We start from the raw sequence: 21,834 nt of genomic DNA on the forward strand, positions 1-21,834 counted from the left end.
ATGAGTTTTCATTTGCTTAGATCTTTAATATTTCTCAAAAATCCTTTGCAGTTTTCAGTTTACAAGTCTTGCACAACTATTATCAAATTTATTTCTAATTATCACATATATTTGTATTCTATTGCAAATAATATTTTTATTTTAATATTTTAACATTTTTAATGTTTGTTGCTAAGATTTAGAAATCCAATTGTTTTTTTATGTTGGTCCTGTATCTCATGAACTTGCCAAGGTCACTAAATAGTCCTTGTAGCCTTTTAGAAATCACATAAGGATAAAATGAAGTGGATAAAGTAGTTTTAGTTCTTTCTTTCCAATCTGAATATCTTCTATTTCTCTTCCTTGCCCTATCATATGGACCAGAATTTCCAAAAAATGTTGATTAAAAGTAGTAAGAGCAAAAACCCTTGATTAGGTTCTGATGCTGTGGGGAAAGCATTCAGGCTTTCATCAAGTATAATGTTTGCTGTGGTTTTTTTAAAGATGAGTTTTATTGGGTTAATAAAGACTCTTTCTATTCCCAGTTTGCTGAGAATTCTATTTTTGTTTCATCAAAAATGAATGTGGCATTCCGACATATGTTTTTTCCTGCATCTATTGAGTAGAATATATATATTTTTCTTTAATGTTATTGTGAATTCCATTGATTTGATTTCAGTAAAACATGAATTCGTCCCTTCCACAAACTTTATGTGATCATGATATTTTACAATTTTTATATATTCTATATTAAATTTGGTGAAATTTTAGTTAATTTTTCCATATATAATTACTATGTATACAGCTATTTAGATTTCCATTCTTGTGTTGTCTTTGTTTTTTCCTTCAAATCATGGTGTTGGATTTATGCTAGCTTCATTGAGTAAGCTGGGAACAAAGCTATGAAGTTCAATTGTTGGGAAAAGTTTATGCCTAATTGGCATTATTTCTACCTTAAATATTCGGTAGAATCTACTAGTAAAGCCAGTGGACGAAGAGAGTTTTTTGTTCATTTTTATGGTTTTGTTGTATTTTGCTTTATTATGTCTTGCTTTTCTGCACTTTTTTTTATTAGCCAGATAGGTATTTTCCTTAATAACTGAGGTACTATTCAGATAGTCTGTTTTTACTTGAGTAAAGAATTCACATTTTGTATCTTTCATAGAATTTGACAATCTTATCAGTAATCTAATTTATAGGCATGTTTCTCCTAATTCCCTTATTATTCCTTGTAACAGCTGTAGAATATGCTCAGGTGTAGCTTTCCAGTTTCTGATTTTTGATTATGTGCCTTCTCTGTTTTTTATCTTCTTATCAATTCAGCTAGAGGTTTATCAATACAAGTGATATTTTTAAAGAATTATTTCTTAGTTTCACTGATTTAATTTATTCCTTTCTTGTTTTATATTTCCTGGATTGTTACTGTTATTTTATTTTTCCCCTGTTTCTGCTTGCTTGGGTTTCTTTACTACTCTTTTTCCAGTTTTTTAAGAGAGACCTGAGGTAATACATATGAGATATGTCTTCTTTTCTAAAATACATTTTAGTATTTGTATTAGTTAGGGTTCTCTAGAGAAACAGAATCAACAGGGAACACTCGCAAATATAAAATTTATAAAAGTGTCTCACGTGACCATGGGAATGCAGAGTCCAAAATCCACAGAAGCAGGCTGTGAAGTCAGCGATTCCAATGGAGGGTCTGGACAAACTCCACAGGAGAGGATCACCAGCCGAAGCAGGAAGAGATGTCTCTTTTGACTCCTCCTTAAAAGGCTTCCAGTGATTAGACTGAGCATCACTCATTGCAGAAGACACTTCCCTTGGCTGGTTAAAAATAGAATCAGCTGTGGATGCAGCTGACATGATCATGATCTAATTCTATGAAATGTCCTCATTGCAACAGACAGGCCAGCAATTGCCCAACCAGACAAACAGGTACCACCACTTGGTCAAGTTGACACATGAAGCTGACCATGACAACATTATAAAATTCCCTCCAAGTAGTAAGCGTTAGCTGCATCCCATACATTTTCACATGTTGTGTTTTCACTTTTCTTCAGTTCAAAATATTTTTGAATTTTCCTTTGATTTCTTTTTTGACTCATGAGGTATTCCCGGTGTTATTTAGTCTCCAAATACTTTTAAATCTCCAGATGTCATTGTGTTATGCTTTCATTTACTTCTATCTAGTGAGAGCAAAGACACTGTATGATTTGATTTTAGATTTATCGAAGCTTTTTTATGACCAAGATTATGATCTATCTTAGTAATTCTGCCAAGTGTACATGAAAAGAATGTGTTTCTTATGAATGTCAATAGGCCTAGTTAGTTGACAACATTAAGTTCTAAATTCTTGATTATTTTCGCTATTCTTTTTTTAGTGATCATTGAGAGAGACATTGAGATCTTTGAAAATTATTGAGTAATTTTCTATTTTTTCCTTTCAGGACTACTGTATTTGATTCATGCATTTTGAAGCTCTGTTATTTGCTGCATAAACATTTAAAATCATTATGTGCTTTAGATGAATTGATCCTTCATTCTTATGAAATAACCCTAACTATCTGTGATTATGTTCTTTGCTCAGAAATTTACTTTGCCAGCCCTGCTTTCTTTTAATTACTGTTTGCATGGATGGAAACAGTAAGAAAACGGACTTCTATTGGGTGGCATATATTGGAATCTTGCTTTTTTGTCCAATCTGAAATATCTCTGGTTTTTAATTGGGAGTTCATGGATGTATTTGTATATATGTCTACCATCTTTATACTTGTTTTCTATCCATACCATATTTGTCTTCCTCCCTTTTTACTCTTTTTCAGCTTGCTTTGAGTGTCTTTTCCATTTTATATGTTTTGTTTTCTCATTAACTATAATTATTTTGTTTTGTTTGTATTTGTATTTGGAGATTTATTATTATTACCTTTATCACAGTTAATCTTCACATATGACCCTCCTCATTATTTGTCATATTTCATATTTCTTTGCATGTCTGGTAAAACTTTTTATGGAATGCTGTTTCTGCTCACAAGTCACTGCTTCAGCTTCTGCACTCAGATGAGTTCCAGGCTGGATAATAGCAGGAAATATAAGACATCCAGGACCATGTTGAAAGAAATTGTGAAACTAAAATAAGAAAAACTGAGACTTTGGGAAATTCAACAGGACAAAGTTGCTTCAATATCAAAGAAGAAGTATCTAAAATAATCTTTAAGACATAGCAACAAAATGCAACATGTAAATTTACCTAAGTTTATCATTGGAGATTTCAATACTCTTTTCTCAGTAATTTATACAACAAGTAAATAAGAGATCAGTAAATGTATAGTGTCTTGAATAACTCTATCAAACAACTTACCTAATTAATAAAGCATCACACGCATGAAAACAGAATGCATCTTCCTCAACATGCACCTGAAATATTCCACTGGAAAGAGAGGATTCTACCATAAAATGTCTCAACAAAGTTAAAATGATTGAAATCATAGCTAATATGCACTTTAAAAAGTCCTAAGAAATCAAGAAGTTGATAAAAAAAGATATCTGGAAAATTGTAGGTTTTTGAAAATTTAAAACTACACTTCTAAATAACATGAGTTCGAAAAAGAAATCACAAGAACAATTACAAAATATTTTGTAATAAATTATAAGGAAAACCCAACCTGTCTACATTTGAAGATTATAGCTATAGCAGTGCTTAAAAAAAAGACTTATAACATATACACTTACATTGAAATTGAAGAAAGGCTTAAAATTAAAGAATTTTGCTTCCCCTAAAATCTGATAGAAAAAGGAGAAAAATTAAATCCAAAGTAAATGGGGGGAAGACAGTAAGAAAAATAAGAGTGGAAAGCAATGAAATAGAAACTGGATATGCAGTATGTAAAACAAATAAAATTGAGAGGAGATTATAAGCTATGATCACTAAAATTGATAAATTCTTAGCTACACTGTTCAGTGGAAAAATTGCTATTAGAAATAAAAAGAACTGTGACATCAGTATGGATACTACAGAAATTTAAAGGTAATAAGGGGAATATTATGAAAAAAGTCTGTTTAACAAAACCAAAGGCAAAAGAACAAATTCCTTGAAAATCACAATTGATAAAACTGGCACAAGAAAAGGACTTTCACAAAGAAAACAACAGTCAAGATATCTCCATTGGTGAGTTCAGCCAAACATTAAATGAAGGAATAATAACCATCCTATACAAAATTGTATAGAAAAAGAGAAAGAAGAAATGGTGTGCAATTCATTATAAGAGGCTGGCCCCATAAAACTATAAATTAGAACACTCTGGAAAAGGTTTTAAGCAAACAAAAAATAAATACAAATATACCATATGAACATAGATGCAAACTAACTAAAATATCAGCAAATCTAAAAGAGCAATATATTAATTTTTCCTGATCTAGTGATGTTCATCATTGGATGGAACACTAGAGTGGTTCAGCATTCAGAAATGAGCAAATGTAATCACCAAATTAACAATTAAAAATAAAACCATATGATCCCTTTTCATGATGAAAATGAAAACATGCTAGAATTTAACTCACATACTTTAAAATTACTAAAAATAGTAGGTAACTTTCTCAATATTATAATGGCTATTTATAAAAGAGACAAAGCTGACATCATGTTGAATGATTAAATGTTTTCTCTACAGTTCTGGGAGAAAATGAGCATGTCTGTTCTTATTACTTCTATTCAACATGGACTGGAGGTCTGAGCCAGTAAAATAAGTCAAGAAATAGGATTATTCATGTGCTAAAACAAAAGCTAGTCTTAGCCATTACCTCACACTGCTTACAAAAACTAACTTGAAATTGAAATTGTAAAACATAACACTCTAGAATTTCTAGAAGAAAACAAAGGGGAAAGTCTTAATAAATTTGGATAGATAACAATCTCTTACCAGAATAAACAAAGCATGATGTATGCTAGAATGCTGTGAATTAGATTCATCAAAATTGTACAGTTGTGATCTTTAAAAGACATTCTTAAGAATATAGAAAGGTTGCAGATTGGGAGGAAAAGTTGCAAAACATATTTGATAAAGTACTCATATTTAAAAAATCTTATAAATAAATCCTATGACAATCCTTCCCATAAAATTGGTGGCATTATATTTGTAACTATACTTCACTAAATAAATTCAAATAAGGACGTAAAAATATACTCAACACCATTTGTCATTAAGAAAATGCAAACAAAAAACACAATGGCATAACAGTCCACACTTACTGGAATGTGTAGCATAAAAATACAAACAGACAAGCTATGGAACAACTGTAAATCTCATACATTTCTTGAAGAAATGCAACATGGCACAGCTACGTTAGAAAGCACTTTGTAGTGTTTTGTGAAGTTTACTATACGACACAACAATCACTCTCTAGGGTATTAGAAAGAAATAAGAACCTATGTCTGTACGAAGATCTGTAGCACCATTATATAACATAGGAAAAAAGTGATTTCCATCAAGTGAATGGGTAAAGAAATTATTGTGCATCAATTCAATGAAATACTACTCAGCAGTAAAGAGGAAATAACAGCCTGGATATATCTCACAAGTATTATGCATTGTAAAAGAAGTAAAATGCAACTGTGTTTCTTCTTATGAGATCTTTTAGAATAAGCAAGATCATAGAGATAAGAAACAGATTAGTTGTTTTCAGAATCTGGAGTAGGGGCAGGGAATTGACTAAATTAAAAATTCCCAGAGCCATGAGAAAACTTTTGGAGTTATATATATTATATTTATATATAATATATAATGTATAATATATAATATATATTTATAATGTAAAACATATATTACATATATAATCAAATATATTAATGCATATTTAAAATATGTAATCTAAACATCAAATTTTGCAGTAAAATGGGTGATTTTCATTATAAGTAAAATATAATACATCAGTAAACCTTACCTGAAAGTATTCTTAAATAATATAAGATACCACTGCAAGCAATTAGAATAGCGGAAACAAAAAAGAATGGCAATGAAGACAGATTGTAAGCAAAAATACAGAGCAACTGAAACTTATATTTTTCTGCTGGATATGTAAAGTGGCTTATCCACCGAAGAAACCCATTCAGTTCAGCAGTTACTTATAAAGAATCCATCTGTTCCATTACTAGGTATTTATGTAATACGAACTAAAACATAGATCTAAAAAATACTTTTTCAAAATAGCCCCAATTTGGAAGCAACCCAAATGTTCATCAACAGGTAAATAGATGAACTAAGTCAGTATAATCATACAATTGAATACTAGTCAGTAATAAAAACAAAATAAACTACAAATACATGCAACCAGAAAAATGACTTCAAATATATATTTTCCTGAGCAAATTGAGCTAAATATAATTACATCAATTGTATAATTCTGTTTATATGAAGGGCTAGCATAAGAAAAAATTAATCTATATTGACAAAAAACTGATCAGTAGATACTTAAATCCAGGGATAAGTGTATTGACTTTAAACGTTCATGAGGGAAATTTGAGAGGAAGTGGATAGTCTATATCTTGATTAGGTTGGATTACATGGAGGAATGTATTTTTGAAACTTATCAAATTCTCTACTTAAAATGGCTTCATTTTGTTGGATATGATTTCTACATCAATAAATTGTCTTTAAAGAATATACTCCTGAGAACGAGGAGATACATCAGTCAATTGCAACCTATTAAATTGTCAACACTTACTTAAATAATCAAACTAACTTCGAACTAAATGACATTAGAGAACCAACTTGATTTTTTGGCAAGATAATGGAATTGTACTCGTGTTTTTAATATACACTATTTATCCTTTTTACCAAACATTTATAAATGATAAAACACTTATAGATAAAATAATATAATATTTGAAATTTGTTTAAAATAAATTGGGATGAGAGGAATGGGTGGGCACGTAGATGAAAAATGTATTGTGGTCAAAGTTGATCATAGCTGAAGCTTGCAGTTTTTACGTGGGGTTATTTATATCAACTTTAATAGTTTATTGCATGTTTTTAAATTTCCACAGCCAAGTAATTTAGAAGCGTGAGCTATTGACGTCGTGGAGTTTGTGGGTATGTATTTCCAGATATTTTTATGTTGCTATAGAATGAAAACACTCCTTTGTTTGATTAGAAACATAGTCATAATTATTATTTTTCAATACTCTTATGCTCTGCTGATAAAGGAAAGGGGAAAATTAAATTAAATTAATTGATATTTACTGATGGCCATGTCAGAACAAAATACTCTTCTAATTACAAAGCTATCTTAATCCTTTCATAGATACTTCAAATTAAAAGCCTTCACCATTTTTAGATTTTTGAAAACTAGAGGATCAGAGATATCACCAAATAGCAACTAGGTGAGATATGATTCTAAAATAAAATGAAATTAACACCATAAAATCATAATTCTCCAGCCTTGGTTACAAAAACGAATAAATTTTAATGGTCTTATGATATATGAAAACATGGAATTAATAAGTACATAATTCACAATATTTCTTGAACTCAATAAATTTTATTGAAATGTCTTGGAAAGTTCTTTTAAAAAAGGAAATAAATAGATCATTTTATCTAGGAAAATTTCATGCATGAGAGTTGAGTTATTCTGACGAGGTGACAGTGAGGCTTCAGTATATCGCTATATACCGACTCTATATGCTCTTTCTCCTCACATCTTCTGTTTTTTTCCCTGGAAGAATAAAATTGATTATACCAGGAAGAATCTTCATTTTTTTCCCTGCTTTTGTCTGTGATATATTGTTTTATTTAGCCCTTTCTAATTTCTTATCTGTGATTTCCAAAAAATCCTATTTCACCTATGTTGGAAGGTGTTTTTGCTCCTCCCTTGCCCTCACCAAAGCAAAGCAACTGTTTTGGAATCAGATATACTATGAAGATGTGGATTAATATAACTTTTACTCTTTACTACAAAATCGCATTGGCAGCATTCAAAATCTTCATGGTTTGTCTTGCTGAGTTGATGCTCCTGTACTTGCTATTGATTAATTCTTAAGATTGGTTTTCCTCTTGTGTAAATCTTTTCTCAATCATTAAGAATAACTTAATTGATTGTTTGTAATGGATTTAGTTCTGTGCTTCAAATTTACCAAGTCTCTGAAGCCCACCCATTAAAATGAAAATTGGTTTTCTCTTCTTTAGATGGTAATAGTTTTTTTTTTTTTTTTGGCATGGGCAGACTCTGGGAATTGAACCTGGGTCTCCGGCCTGACAGGCGAGAATTCTGCCACTGAGCCACTGCACCTCCTAGACTGTGATACATTTTTATTGCTTTGCTTTAGGAGTTTGAAGAGGGAAAAAGAAAAGGTGGTAAGTCTTTAAACTTCTGAGCTGTGAATTCAAGACCCACATGAAATTCTGCTCATTTTCTCTCATTCACTTAACAGATAAATATTTAGCAGCTGCTTTTCATCATATACAGTCCTGAAAACTAGTGACATAAAGTCCTTACACTTGTGGAAACAACATACAAATTGCTGTATTTATGTGTGCTATGTAATTATTTGCAAAATTTATCTTTTATCCACCAAATATTTTTAAAGCCTTATATTCAAGATACTGTCCAAGTACTATTGAAAAACAGAGAAATGATGTGTGGTTCATACTCAGTTGGAGAAGATAGTTCAAAGGGACATGGAAAGGTTGATGTAACCTTGGTGCTGTTATTATAGCATATACTATAATGAAGTACTTCCAAAATGCTACATGGAAGCTAATGAGGGATCAATTTATGTGTGTGTGTTTGGGGGTGGGAGTGGGGTGAGTGGCGTGGGTTATAGGGAATTTGGGTTGAGAGAGTTGGGGAGATCAGGGAACTTTAATTATTTTAGCAAAAGTAAAATCTTTCCTTGCTCCCAGAATGTTATTTTATCTTTAGCAACTGAACTTGCTGAACTGCTAAGTTTGTCTTTAGCAACTGAACTGTTAAGTTAGTTCTGAACTTTCTAACTGCTCTTTCACCTTCCACCTGAAAACAAATCTGTAGTTACATATACTTTCTTCTCTGTCCAAAGATAGCACCTCAAATGTGGTATATGTATATGATGGAATTTTATGTAGTAGCAAGATGAAATAATGTCCTGAACCATATGACAACATGGATGAAACTTGAGGACACAATACTGAGTGAAATAAGCCAGACACAAAAGGACAGGTACTGTATGATTTCACTATTAACCTTGGGAAAGGTAAACTCAGAGGCTTATAATCTAGACTATAGGGCAACTAGAGATACACGGAAGCTAGAGATCAGTGAACACACAGCTAATGAAGTTGAACTTAAATGTAAGGGAATGAATAGGAGTGAAGGCAGTTCATTAGTGGGTTTATAAGTAATATTGCTATACTGAAAGTGACTTGATTGAAAGGGGTTGTACAGAGCCATGTAGCCCACAAATTAACACTATAAATATAAATAAACTCTTGTGTGAACTACTTCAAAGGTATGAATCTTCACAAGTAGTCAATGATAAGGGGGATAAGGGGTACCTACTATTGCATGCTATAGCCTATATTTAATAGGAAGACATCACCAGTACCACAACAGTAGCAAGGTCAAATAATTGGCAGGAGAGACAAAAGTTAAGGAAAAGTTTGGATTTTCTATTAGTGAGAGTGTGTTTATGGGTTATTTTTCTCCTTGGAGCAGTGGAAATTGTTTGAAAATGAGCGTGTTGATGATTGCACAGCTAAGTGAGGATAATGTGAGACATGGATTGTTGACTTTGGACATTATACATTATGCCCAATGGGTGGAGGTCGCTGAAGGATACATTGACTGTGCTGGTTTGATATGATGTATATACCCTAGAAAAGCCATGTTTTAATCCTAACCCCATTTTGTAAAGGCAGCCATTTCTTCTAATCCCTATTCAGTATTGTATGTTTGAAACTGTAATTAGATAAACTCCCCAGAGATGTGATTTAATCAAGAGTGGTTGTTAAACTGGATTAGGTAGAGGCATGTCTCCACCCATTTGGGTGGGTCTTTATTAGTTTCTAAAGTCCTGTAAAAGAGGAAACATTTTGCAGAATGAGAGATTCAGAGAGAGCAGAGCAGAACGACATAGCCACCAGAAGCATGCCTCCCGGGGAGCTTCATGAAACAGGAAATCAGGAGAAAAAACTAGCAGCTGATGCCGTGTTCACCATGTGCCCTTCCAGATGAGAGAGAAACTCTGACAGTGTCGACATGTGCCTTCTCACTTGAGAGAAAAACCCTAAACTTCCTCGGCTTTTCTTGAACCAAGGTATCTTTTCCTGGATGCCTTAGATTCAACCAGGCAAACTGATTGCCTTTAATCAATCAGATTAAATTCCTCTATTTAAAAGAAATTCCATCTCTGGTATATTGCATTTCGGCAGCTAGCAAACTAGAACATTGACTGAGAAGTGGAATGGTGCATACATATGATGGAATACTGTGCTGCTACTCAGAAAAGGAAGAAGTCATGAGGCATGCAACAAAGTGAGTGGAACTTTGGGACACTTTGTGGGGCAAAATAAGTCAGAAACAAAATAACAAATATTATATGGTCTCTTTAAAAAATGCCTATAAAAAAGTTGGGCCTGGTTTGTATGCTCTTAAAGCAGCTACATTTAGTCCACAGTGGTAATGTTATTACTAGATTTTGAGAGGTTGTGCTATACAGGTATAACCTGATATCTCCTTGGAAGTTTGGGTTTCCATGTGACACCTAAGACTCAGAGTAGGAGTTCTACAGGTGTGAAAGTCAGCATTGCCACATGCAACAGCTGTTAAAGAAATTGAAAAAGAGATCAAACTTCAATTAGAGGTAAGAATGAAGCTGATCAAGTCAGGACTAAGGTAAATTAGAATACAAGGGTAAAGAGGACACTATATTTTAGAACTTCACCAACTCTATGAGACAAAAGGAAGACTGCTAAATTTTCTGTAGCACATAGTCTAACTCAACCTGTCCTAACATGCTCCTAAAGGTGAGGTACAAAGTATCACACATGAGGACATATGTTATACTCCAAAAGAACTGTGTGAGTTTTCCAATTTATATATACAGAAGTCAGATAAATATGTGTGGCAATGGATTTTAAGGGTGTGGGATAATGGTGAGAGGAATATAAGTCTGGATCAGGCTGAATTTATTGATATGGGTCCACTAAGCAGAGATTCTGCATTCAATGTTATAGGCCGAGGGGTTAGAAAAGGTGTTAACAGCTTGTTTGGGTGGTTGGTTGAAACATGGATCAAAAGGTGGCCAACATTACCTGAAGTTGAAATGCCAGAGCTTCCCTGGTATAATGTAGATGAGGGGATCTAGAGGCTTGGAGAGATTGGAATGTTAGAGTGGATTTATCATGCAAAGCCTGCTCTTACACCCCAGGAATGTCCAGAGGATGCACCTTTTACCAGAACAGTGAGAAATAAACTTGTGAGACTAGCACCATCATCCCTGAAGAGCTCTGTGGTTGCACTTCTCTGTAGGTCAGATATTAATGTAGGAACTGCTGTCACTGAGCTGGAATCCTTAAACACAATGGGGATATGGGATTCTGAGTTGGTAGAGGCCAGGTGGCAGCACGTAATCGTCAAAGACAGGGTAGACGTAGCTGTTATAATAGACAGCAAACTCAAAGGAGGCATCAAAATTATATGACTTGCAGATATTTGTGGTATTGGCTAGTAAATCATGGGGTACCTAGAAATGCAATAGAAGAGCAGTCTACTAAATTTTTGTTCAAACTGTGTAAACAAAAGAGTTCTAACTCAAGTGAACAGAAGTCTAACCTGAATTACTAAAACACAGAGTCACAGCCCGTTAATTAATTTCCAGACTTGAAACAGTTACAGACCCTGAACCCCTTGAATGAAGGGGAGGCCAGGTCCCTTTGGGGGAGAACCCTGTTACACTGCTAAATTTATACTGTTAATCTTCCTCCAAGCCTCTCCCAAGGAGACCGATGGCCTTTTACCAGGGTAACCGTGCATTGGGGAAAAAGAAATGATCAGATATTTCAGGGATTATTAGACACTGGTTCAGAAGTGATATTAATTCCAGGATACCCAAAACATCACTCTGGTCCACCAGTTAGAGTGGGGGCTTATGGAGGCCAGGTGATCAAAGGAGTTTTTGCTCAGGTCTGTCTCACAGTGGATCCAGTGGGTCCCTGGATCAATTCTGTATTTATTTCCCCAGTTCCAGAATGTATAATTTGTATAGACATACTGAGCAACTGGCAGAATCCCCACATTGGATCTCAAACTCATGCAGTGAGGGCTATTATGGCGGGAAAGGCCAAGTGGAAGCAACTAGAACTGCCCCTACCTAGCAAAATAGTAAATCAGAAGCAATATCAGATTCCTGAAGGGATTGCAGAGATTACTGCCACTCTTAAGGACTTGAAGGATGCAGGGGTGGTGATTCCCACCACATCCCCATTCAACTCCCCTATTTGGCCTGTGCAGAAAACAGATGGGTCTTGGAGGATGGCAGTGGATTATCATACACTCAACCAGGTGGTAACTTCAATTGCAGCTGCTGTTCCAGATGTGGTATCATTGCTTGAGCAAATCAGTACATCCCCTGGTACCTGGTATGCAGCTATTGATCTGGCAAATGCTTTTTTCTCTATAGCTATTAGTAAGGACCACCAGAAACAGTGTGCTTCCAGCTGGCAAGGTCAGCAATATACTTTCACTGTCCTACCTCAGGGGTATATCAACTCTCCAGCCCTATGTCATAATCTTGTCCGCAGGGACCTTGATCATTTCTCCCTCCCACGAGACATCACACTGGTCCACTATATTGATGATATCATGTTGATTGGACCTAGTGAGCAAGAAGTAGCAAGTACTCTAGATTTACTGGTAAGGCATTTGCGTGTCAGAGGATGGGAGATAAATCCAACAAAAATACAGGGGTCTTCCACCTCAGTGAAAGAGATATCCCTTCTAAGGTGAAGGAGAAGTTACTGCATCTGGCCCCTCTTACAACCAAAAAAGAGGCACAACGCCTAGTTGGTGTTTTGGATTTTGGTGACAACATATTCCTCATTTGGGTGTGCTCTTCTGACCCATTTATTGAGTGACCAGAAAAGCTGCTAGTTTTGTGTGGGGACTTGAACAAGAGGAGGCTCTGTGACAGGTCCAGGCTGATGTACAAGCTGCTCTGCCACTTGGACCATATGATCCAGCAGATCCAATGGTGCTGGAAGTGTCAGTGGCAAATAGGGGATGCTGTCTGGAGCCTTTGGCAGGCCCCAATAGGAGAATCACAATGCAGACCCTTAGAATTTTGGAGCAAAGCCTTACCATCTGCTGCAGATAACTACTCTCCTTTTGAGGAATAGCTTTTGGCCTGCTACTGGGCCTTAGTAGAGACTGAATGCTTAACCTTGGGCCCCCAAGTTACCATGAGACCTGAATTGCCTATCATGAGCTGGGTGCTGTCTGACCCACCAAGCCATAAAGTTGGGTGTGCACAGCAGCACTCTATTGTAAAATGGAAATGGTACATATGAGATAGGGCCAGGGCAGGTCCTGAAGGCACAAGTAAATTACATGAAGAAGGGGCCCAAATGCGTATGCATTTGGGCCACTCCTGCCACATTACCTTCTCTTTCCCAGACCAAAACTATGACCTCTTGGGGAGTTCCTCACAGTAAACTGACTGAGGAAGAGAAAACTAGGGCCTGGTTTACAGATGATTCAACACAATATGCAGGTACCACCTGAAAGTGGACAGCTGCAGCATTACAACCCCTTTTTGGAGTGTCCTTGAAATACAGTGGTGAGAGGAAATCTCCCCAGTGGGCAGAACTTCAAGCAGTGCACCTGGTTGTTCATTTTGCTTGGAAGGAAGACTGGCCAGAGCTGTGTCTGTATACTGGGTGTTGCTAATGGTTTGGCTGGATGGTCAGGGACTTGGAAAGACCATTGTTGGAAAATTGTTGACAAAGAGGTCTGGGGAAGATGTATGTGGATAGATCTTTCTGAGTGGGCTAAAAACATGAACATATTTGTGTCCCATGTGAGTGCACACCAGAGGCTGACTTCAGCAGAGGAAGGTTTTAATAATCATGTGAATAAGATGACCCGTTCCCTGGATACCACTCAGCCTCTTTCCCCAGCAACTCCTGTCATTGCCCAATGGGCTCATGAACAAAGTGGTCATGGTGGTAGGGATGGAGGTTATGCATGGGCTCAGCAACATGGACTTCCATTCACCAAAGCTGACCTGGCTACAGCCTCTGCTGAGTGCCCAATCTGCCAACAGCAGAGACCCACACTCAGCCCCTGATATGGCACCATTCCCTGAGGTGACCAGCCAGCTACATGATGGCAGGTTGATTACATTGGACCACTCCCTTCATGGAGGGGGCAGTGATTTGTTCCAACTGGAATAGACACATACTCTGGATATGGGTTTGCTTTCCCTGCACGCAATGCTTCTGCCAAAACTACCCTCCATAGGCTTACAGAATGCCTTATCCATCGTCATGGTATTCCACACAGCATTGCTTCTGATCAAGGAACACACTTTACAGCAAATGAAGTGCGGGAATGAACACATGCTCATGGAATTCTCTGGTCTTACCATGTTCCCCATCATCCAGAAGCAGCTGGATTGATAGAACGGTGGAATGGCCTTTTGAAAACTCAATTACAGTGCCAACTAGGTGGCAAAAGCTTGAAAGGCTGGGGTAATGTTCTCCAGGAAGCTGTATATGCTCTGAATCAGCATCCACTGTATGGTGCTGTTTCTCCCATAGCCAGGATCCATGGGTCCAGGAACCAAGGGGTGGAAATGGGAGTGGGACTCACTATTACCCCTAGTGATCCACTAGGAAAATTTTTGCTTCCTGTCCCTGCAACCCTGAGCTGTACTTGTCCACAGGTTTTAGTTCCAAAACAGGGAGTGCTTCCACCAGAAGAAACAACGATTCCATTGAACTGGAATCTAAGACTGCCACCTGGTCACTTTGGCTACTTATGCCACTGGATCAACAAGCCAAGAAGGGGATTACATTATTGTCTGGGGTGATTGACCCTGACTATCGGGGGAAGTAGGACTGCAACTACATAATGGAGGTAAAGATGAGCTTTCTTGGAATATAGGAGATCCCCTAGGGCGTCTTTTAGTACTACCATGCCCTATGATTAAAATCAATGGAAAACTGCAACAACCCAATCCAGGCAGGACTACCAATGGCTCTGAAACTTCAGGAATGAAGGTTCGGGTCACCCCATCAGGCAAAGAACCACGGCCAGCTGAAGTGCTTGCTGATGGTAAAGGGAACACGGGATGTGTAGTGGAAGAAGGTAGTGATAAATATGAACTTCAACTACATGATCAGTTAGAGAAACGATGACTGTAATGCCATTTTGTTCATGTTATACTATTTAAGTTGTAAGATTTCAAGTTTAAGAATGACTAGTACCCAAGAATTTGCACTCTATTCTGGAGAGATTTAATATGTTTCCAGTTATATGCAGGACAGTTGAATATTGTTAGGTGAAAGAAAAAATGTGAGTTTTATTGATTTTTATTTAAAAATGAGTTATGGTTTAAGGTGGTATGTATAGCTGCCAAGTTGACAAGAGGTGGACAATCATAGTCAGGTTCATGTGTCAACTTGGCCAAGTGGTGGTACCTGTTTGTCTGGTTGGGCAAGTGCTGGCCTGTCTGTTTTGTTGAGGACATTTTCATAGAATTAAATCATGGTCATGTCAGCTACATCCACAGCTGGTTCCATTTGTAATCAGCCAAAGGGGAGTGTCTTCTGCAATGAGTGATGCTTAATCTGATCACTGGAAGCCTTTTAAGGAGGATTCAAAAGAGACAGGCTCTTCCTGTTTCAGCTGGTGAGCCTCTCCTGTGGAGTTTGTCCAGACCCTCCATCGGAATCATTGGCTTCACAGCCTACCCTGAAGATTTTGGACTCTGCATTCCCGTGGTCACATGATACACATATAAATTTTATATTTGCGAGTGTTCCCTGTTGATTCTGTTTCTCCAGAGAACCCTAACTAATACAACACCTAAGGATAAATCTGATATTCTACAAATATTCCATGCATTATGATTACTTTCCAGATCCCAACAACCACCAAATGAGTTCTTGGACCAGATAAGTCCTGAAACTCAGTGGTGCCAGCCTCTCCAGAACGTCAGTTAGTTCCATCTGCTTTGATATTCAATGCTTTTTTTTTCGCATGGGCAGGCACTAGGAATTGAACCCAGGTCTCCAGCATGGCAGATGAGAATTCTGCCATTGAGCTATCATCATACTGCCTTCAATGCTTTTTCATATACATATGTTATACTTCATAGTAAATATGTTTAAAAAAGCAAAAATGGCACCTCCACTGTCCTCTGGATTCCTGGTGCTCTTGCTCTTCTTACCTTCCCTGAGTCTTTATTTTGTTAGTCATGACAAGTATCTTCAGTATTTCAATCCTTTTTACCTCTGGCTCGTCCCCTTTTCTTTATGTACGTTTGAAATTTACATCTACAAAAATGTAATAAATATACTCCCATCTTTCATTCCCTCTCTGGCTATTGTGCTGTTGTTGTTTTTTTTTTCCTTGTCTAAATTCATTGCTTCCATTTATAACCATTCATTAATAATTAAATTAGTTTTTGTTTTTGTTTTGGATGGGGGATGCATGGTCCAGGAATTGAACCTGGCTCTCCTATATGGAATGCAAGCATTCTACCACTGAACTACCCATGCATCCAATAATTAAATTAGTTTTTAAAAAGCCATATTGAGTGCATACAATGCACTAGGCATTGTTCTAAATAGATGGACAAAGACATAAAAGACAAGCAGTTTCCCTTAGTGAGACAGATAGAAAAGAAGATCAATACTTTAAGAATGCTTTTTAAGTGGTATTAAGTTTTATCGATGGGACATTTAAACCAAAATAAATCCTTTAGATTGTGTAACCAGAGATGACAACATTGGAGTTGAGTCTTGAAGGTTGGGAGGAGTGAATAGGAAGGAAGAATGTTTAGACCAAATGAAAATGTGCAAGAAACTAAAGCATTGAGGGACGTGGTATTTTCGGCAATTAAGAAAAATGGTGTGATTTGAGCAACAAAATACTTAATCATTGTTCTGGATAATAACCTATGGAATAAACTAACATCCATGAATTCATCCTGATATGAATAAATGATTGAATTAATAAATATATGGGAGAGGGAGAACTAAGAAAAATCCCAAGTACTAAATGTAAAATGAATGAGACAAAGAGAAAATCATTGTAAGAACACCACAGTAACAATTGCCTCAGGCAAGGTGCACTGATGCATGCTAAAATTAGGGAGCAAAACTTCAAAGAGAAACAGGATATTCGCATAACCTTTGAGGCTTTTCTCCTTATAATTTACTGTGGTGTGCAACATATGTCCTCAGATTCTTTCACACTCTTTCCCTTGGACTATGGGCTGAAAATGACTCACTTCTAAAAATGGAGTATGGAAACGGACAAATGCCTTTGTTGATCTTATTGTCCCATGTGCCAAATAACTCTTGTTAAAATTCTAAACAAAACCAAGTATAAAATTCCCTGGATTGAAATGTCTGAAAATTCACCGGAGAATTAAAAATCAGATGGTTCCGTACCATAAAGGATTGTCTTTAATCACAAACTACTATACATGTCCTACTGTATATTCATGGAAACTGAATTTATTCTTTATATTTTTATGACCCAAGAATCTAATCCATCTTACGTATTAACCCAATTTTTGCATGATTTTAATGGAGAGCTTTTGTTCCCCATAACCCTCCAACTGATCCAGTCTATATCTGATAGAATTACAAGAATTCACTTCCCCTCAGTTACAGGCATACCTAAGGCCAGTGTTTTGCTGGCTCCTAAGAACCACATTTGGTGATATTGAGGTGTTAGCTTGAAACAGCCAGATATGATTGTATGTAACATCTGAGGTCCTAGGATTGATTCACCCACATAATGTTACTGTGTTTTAAAAAGATTGTACCTATGCATTATATAGGTTTCCTCAGAGTTGAAAATGTCCAGGGTACCCATAAAACAGGGAAGATACAATAATGTATATAGATAAATTTTTACTTGTCAAACCTACCATCATTTCTTGATTGAAAATACCTTTGGTCCAATCCTTACTTTTCCCAAAGAGCCATATATCTCCAGGAACACTGGTTCTCACTGTCATAGCAGTTCTTTTAAATAGTTTTTGAGTTTTAATAATGCCACATTATTTAAACTAGATATTTTGTTCCTTCTTTTAAATTAGTAATAAAAATATATCTTAAATGCATTGAAGTGTTACTAGAGCTTTATTTTGAGAGGTTTTCATGCTATACCTGAATATGTCGTTCATGAACAATAATTTCTTTAAGCTGCTCTAGTGGCTATCTGTCTTAGGAATGCAGTGAGTTTCCTGGTAAATCAATTTGTTTTAGTTGTGCACTACAGATTTGCAGCAGCATAATTCAGACTGACTTGTCCGAATAATACTTCTTCTGACAACACTTTTAAAGTGGCAAGATAACTGAGGAAAGTACAGGATTGTCTTGAGATATCACATCCCCAGAAGAATTCAAAATACTGCTGCAAAACTGACAAAATAAAACCTAACCTGTAATGTGATAAAGTAAAGCAGCTGATAGATTGCATTCTGCACCAAAAACTGCCAAGTCAGTGCCCAATAGAGAAACCACAGAACTGTAGTAGCAGTAAAAGAAAAATCCTAATTCTATAGGGGAAAAAAATCAAATGAATATGGGTAAGCAGTATTTTCCAGCTTGGTGAGACATGTAATTGTACTCTTTTTAAAATTGCAAAGATGCCACAAAATCTAGTAGAAAGTGGATGTTTACCAGTTGAAATGGTGGAAGTACTTTTTAAACTGTTGGCTATTTATTTAATATGTTGTACAGTGCTATTTTAAACCTAAAGGAAAGTGATTTGGATATGTCAATATTTAAATGTTGCATTTACTGTTAGTTGAAGCCCACAGAGAATTTACACTATGATTTAAAAGCCACATGCTTCCTTTTGTAAGTAAAACTCTTTTCATAATTAGAAATACTTATTTATAAGGTGTCAATGTAACACAGTGTCTTCCAAAACATAGTTGAGATTTTTTTCCATATGTTTGATTGTGAGTGATTGAATTTTTGGATGATTCAGGGAAAAATACATGTTCATATGAGATGACACATGATATATATATATATAAACATTTTGTTATTTTATCCTTCAGATAACTTTATTTTTACTGCAATCCATCGCTCCACTTTACACATAAAGGTTTAGTTTGAATTTCACTAAATAATGCTATTTATTTATTTATTATTGACAATCATTTTATTGCTGTGCAACTCAAAATGCCTTAGTTGCTGAAGTAGACCTGCTTTAAGATGTGTGTGTTATAGTTGCTAAAAAATAATGCAAAACACATAACAGATCTTTAATATTGTTGATTGAGCATTGATTGGATTGTTAAATTGGACCATAGAGGAAAACTAAAGTGAATTGTGAATCTCTGAAGATCCAACTTCTCTTGGAGAAGAGGTGGCCCATTCTTGTCCTCATTTCTTTCAAGATCTGGAAGTGAGTATTGATCACTGACCTTAAAGTCCACCTTACTCAGAGATAATCAGAAAGATGAAAACTCTGGATTCATGAATGTGATTAAGAATTATTTTCTTGCTTCCATCTAAACTAAAGGCTTTATGCTATCTTCCCCTGTTGCTGGCAAAGCAGACCATCTCAGATATCGGACTTTCAATACATAGCTGCATGGTATTTTTAAGATGCAAAGTCCTCTTCTACAATAAGTACCTAGTTATTACATCAAAGAGATGATTCTTTGTTGTTTTGTTGTGCTTAACTGTGTGGTATAAATATCACAAAGATTGATTCCAACACATTTTCCATAAGCTTATGACTGAGTCCCAGTTCTGAGATGGATAGAAGTATAAAGGTGGTGAAGAGAAACAATCTATAGTATTTAAAAGAAAGCAAACACTAAAATTATTTCCCAACAAGACTTCCTTGATTTATTGTGCACATTATGGAACAGTACTTTAGGATCAATAATAATAGTTGTCATTTACCAAGATTACTCTAGACTAAACCCTTAACATTTTGAATTGTATAGTCCCCAATACGACCTAACTATAAAATGGTGAAACAGAAAAATTAAGTAAATGCATTAGATCACATACCCAGTGAATCATAGAGCTCACTACATAATTGCCTTTGACCAGAGCTGGAGGAAATGGCAGTCAATTCACTTCAGTTTGCTTTGGAGCATGGCAGCTCTAGGCATTGAAAAAAGGCTGTCATAGCCATGGAGATCTCTACAGCACCAGTATAATTAGGTGGTTGCATTAGCTTTCTTCAGAGTTTACCTTGTGGCATCATGGTACAAGAAACAGTGGAAGTTTATTAAAGCCATGCAACTTATGACAGAGGCTGCGCCTTTAAAGATGCATCAGTACCTACTGTGTCTGTGGTGGGGGACTTGAACTGTTCAACAGCGGTAGTGGATAACTTGGTTAACTGCAATGATTTGCTTATAAAGCATCTGAAAATAGCAGAGACATTTTGGGAAACTGTGGAAGGACATGAATAGGGTCCCCAGAGTTTACTGCTAAGGCCAAGGCCAGAGAAAACTTATTGGTAAAGAGTGATCCAAATTGTACACCCAAACTTGATTTGGTTACTTGGAAGGTGCCTTTAGGCAAAATTAAAAAAAAAAAAAAAAAAGAAAAAAAGGTTTATACATTGTTTGTTCAGGTCTATTCTTGTCTTGATGATGGGGGATTTTAGGAGCAGACAGGGCAGTAGCATATGGTAATACTGATGAAGGATGCTTTTGAAAAATAGTCTTCTAATCCAGATTTACTGCCACCTAAGGATTAGGATTTCTAGGGATAATAAAGATGAAAACTTGTTGTCAAGGATAGAGGCATCTAAAACTGACATGGTAGAGCTACATGAAAGCGGGCCAGCTGCTCAATGTCTTCATACCTTAGTTTGCTCGGATGTACCTGTTTCAGAGTGTTAATGTAGGTGATGCACTGATAAAAATAAAAGTTAACTATACTTATTGCTCCTGTACCACCCCTATTTTATTTATCTTTATAGTCATATACTTTTATCCTTGGAAGTGTATTTGTTAACCATAATAAGGGGATTTTTCTTGCTACCCATTTGAATAGTGTATTTATATGAAATGGGAGAAATAGCTTCAGGATCCTTCTAAGCTCCATTCATTTATGTGTTATGTGACATGAACACACTGCCCATTTATGTTCAGATATCATTTATTTGGTTCTATTGCTCCCCTGTCCTTGTTAAGAACAAGTTGGCCCACAGGGGGGAGGTTTCTTCCCTGACTCTGGACCATAAATCCTACCTGAGTAAGTTCCTCATAGGGCAAATACCCTCCCCATTTTAGAACTACGTGTTTGGGTGGGTACATGTGGTTAATCCTGGAATGTAGTATGAGAGAGCTCATTTAACTCTAACGAGGCTGTCTCTTACTTAGTCCTTTTAAAGTTTTGAATAAGAAAAGGAATAATTTTTATTTATTTGAATCAGGGGCCCAACTTTCCAATTTTGCTAATTTGATTGTTTCAAGATGCATCTCAATTCCATATTAGTTTCTATTTCACTAATTTCTGGAAAACTTCATTCTCTTCACATTTTTTTTTTTTAGTAATTTTGAATTTTCCTTCTGTAAATGGACTGTTCTGTCTTTTGCATTTTTCATATTATTTTTCCTTTATGATTTATACAACATTTCTTTACATAGTATTTAAATCTGAAGCC

At 35.9% G+C, this 21,834-nt stretch overlaps 1 long non-coding RNA gene across 4 annotated transcripts in view; it reads left to right on the forward strand.

The window, feature by feature from the left end:
• LOC143686350 (uncharacterized) overlaps window positions 1–21,834 on the forward strand; it is a 158,722-nt gene that overhangs the window by 35,918 nt on the left and 100,970 nt on the right. For 3 of the 4 annotated variants that reach the window (XR_013177077.1, XR_013177078.1, XR_013177079.1), the window contains one exon: window positions 7,019–7,064. The exons of the other annotated variant lie outside the window; for it this stretch is intronic. This is a non-coding gene — a long non-coding RNA (uncharacterized LOC143686350). The remainder of the gene's footprint in view (window positions 1–7,018; window positions 7,065–21,834) is intronic. 4 annotated transcript variants of the gene reach the window in all.

Source organism: Tamandua tetradactyla, chromosome 6, assembly GCF_023851605.1.
Source record: "Tamandua tetradactyla isolate mTamTet1 chromosome 6, mTamTet1.pri, whole genome shotgun sequence".
NCBI lineage: Eukaryota > Metazoa > Chordata > Mammalia > Pilosa > Myrmecophagidae > Tamandua > Tamandua tetradactyla.